Genomic DNA, 2,500 nt, shown 5'->3' with positions numbered 1-2,500 from the left:
GAGGCATGGTGGGATCTGGAAAAGGCCCTGAGGGCGGGAATTCAATCAGCTGATTCTGTCAGGAAAAAGGTTGATATGAGCGGGATCAGCTGTGTCGGGTCTCAGTAATCTGAGTTTGACGGATGTTGGGTTCTTTAGTCCAGCAGCTTTCCTGACCGTCCTGCAGACGTGAAAATATCATTAACCGAAGGACAAAGCTTCAAAATCCAGTTTTACTTTATGTGGATGAAAAATATTCCTGCTTTTTCCCCATTAAACCAGAGAAATAACAGTGAGAATTCGGACATTTCAGTCCTGCAACAACATGGTCCGAACAAACCGGCTAAAAGCTCGTTTTATGGCAACAAACTGGAGTCTCTTAAAGGAACAGCGCGCTTTATTAATGAGCACAGGTCACTTCCTGTCTCCATTAGTGTTTGTTTCAGTTAAACTCGTGTGTGACTGAATAATTAATGAAGCTGTTCTCTGATGATGGGGTGAAGCAGAACCGTTTCAACAGAACCACGATCAAAGAGACAAATTAACCCTTTACATCAAAAAGGGGAAAATCTGCAGGAGATTAGGATTAAATAATCTGTAGCAGATGAAGTAAAAGGGAAAAAAACAACACCTTTTTCTTATAAAACAGCAAATTTTCTCTTCAACATTTGTAAAAAACATAAAAAGTATTTTGACTGTCAGAAAATAGTTTAAACCCGAAGGTGCTGAAGATCAGGGTGAGGGTGAGGGAGTCAGGTCTCCTCCTGTAGGGTGGGATTATAGGAAGTGTTTTTTTAGTCTGGCAACGCTCTGTTGACGGCTTTCGGTCATGAGACGGCTTCTACCGTTGTCTTTCAAACGATCTCTGCTGCTACTGGCCAACGGACGGCGAGACGAGCTCGCCGCAGCAGAAGTCGTAAAGGAGACAGTCTGCTGTAGGAGAAGGAGAAACACATCCTGTTTTCTGAAGAAAGGACTGAAACACGTCTAAATCCTCCTGAATCTGATAAAAGTCCAGAGTGTCCAAAATAGAAGCCGTTTCAAACGAGATGTCGCCATCTTCTTCCCCTCTGGTGCATCATCCTGCCCACCGCTCGAGTAGAGAGCTGTGATTGGTCCAACATTGTTCCACTGTGTGTGTGTGTGTGTGTGTGTGTGTGTGTGTGTGCGTGTGTGTGAACATCGTGGTTACCTTCATCGTGTCTCTGACTGAACATCTAGACGTTGGTCCGTGTTTAGAAGAGGGTCAGAGCTCGCCTCCGGCTGGAGGAGAGAAAGGTCGTTCCCACTGAAAGGCCAAGCTGCTTCCTATTTTAGTCCCGTTGTCCCCGTTATTCCTCCTAGTTAGCATAACAACATTTGGGAATTCGAGCAAGTCAGTAAGTCTGCCACGAGTCGGACTCTCCTTCATAGGAGATGTTCCTACCTGTGTTCTTGATCCACGCTGAAGAATTCCTAATGAGGTTTTCAAGGAAGTCTCCAACATGTCTCAAAGCATTTGCAGCGTTTTCTCTTTGTTGCCTTCAGACATTTTAAACACTTAAACAAAACAAACAAACAGTTTTTCTCAAAACGACTTCGGAGTGGTTTCCAGCGTCTGGAACCCATCTCAGGTTCCTATCAGACAACCTTGGGAGGAGTTAAAGACCTGAGCTCTGTTCCAACACCCAGCCTGGATCAACCTCCTGGCTAGGCTGACCACACGTCCTCTTTCCCCCGGGCATGTCCACGTTTCCCTCTCTGTCCAGGACGTCCGGGGGGTTCTTGTATTGGTGATGAAAATGTCCGGTTTATCGTCCAGGAGCAGGGATCGAGTTATGGGGGGTAGATATCTTTCAGGGAAAGATCCAGTTTCTGCCTATATTACAATATTTATGGACTCTCAGCGCAGCGGGGTTCTGTTGAGCCGAGAGGACGCAGAGCGCTGATCGTTGGTGCGCCCGCTGCGTCTGGCGCACGATGCATTCTCAAGGTGGCTCAACAAAACATGATTATTAACACGTGATCGTTCATATCGGTTTACATCATCAGGTACTCTGTTACTCGTTCCTGACACGCTCTGCTCATCGTGTGCTGCGGTGATGTCACCTCACTGACGCAGCATCGAAACGCGCTCTCCGCTTTGCGGTCAGGAGATCTTTGATCTGCTCAGAAGTAACTGATGAGGTGAGAAAGTAAGAATCCAGGCAGCAGATTTTCTGGAGAGTTTAGAGGAGATGCAGGAAGATGACAGACAGACAGGACAGGAAATAGTTCAATAAAAACAAGAAAACAAAGTAAAATGTACGTAGATTTATCTCCACTACACGTTTTATAAAACAACAAGTTACACACGTGTAATATGTATACATCTGATACAGTTCAGATCACCTTCAACACCCGGTCACACACCCAGGGCTGTTTCAAGGCATTCTGGGGGCCAAGGCAAACAGAATAATCTATGCACAGGAAGCGTACCGATGCTGTAGTAAAACTAAAGGTGTAATCATTTATTATTAATAAAACCTTGTTGCAGCACTAA

The 2,500-nt window shown here is 45.4% G+C and overlaps 1 protein-coding gene across 5 annotated transcripts in view; it reads left to right on the top strand.

Moving 5' to 3' along the window:
* plch2a (phospholipase C, eta 2a) overlaps positions 1 to 2,500 on the top strand; it is a 138,572-nt gene that overhangs the window by 70,893 nt on the left and 65,179 nt on the right. The window lies entirely within an intron of this gene.

This window comes from Nothobranchius furzeri, chromosome 15 (assembly GCF_043380555.1).
Source record: "Nothobranchius furzeri strain GRZ-AD chromosome 15, NfurGRZ-RIMD1, whole genome shotgun sequence".
In the NCBI taxonomy this organism is placed as follows: Eukaryota; Metazoa; Chordata; class Actinopteri; order Cyprinodontiformes; family Nothobranchiidae; genus Nothobranchius; species Nothobranchius furzeri.
The sequence above is the reverse complement of the archived record's forward strand: the minus strand, read 5'-3'. Positions and strand labels throughout refer to the sequence as shown.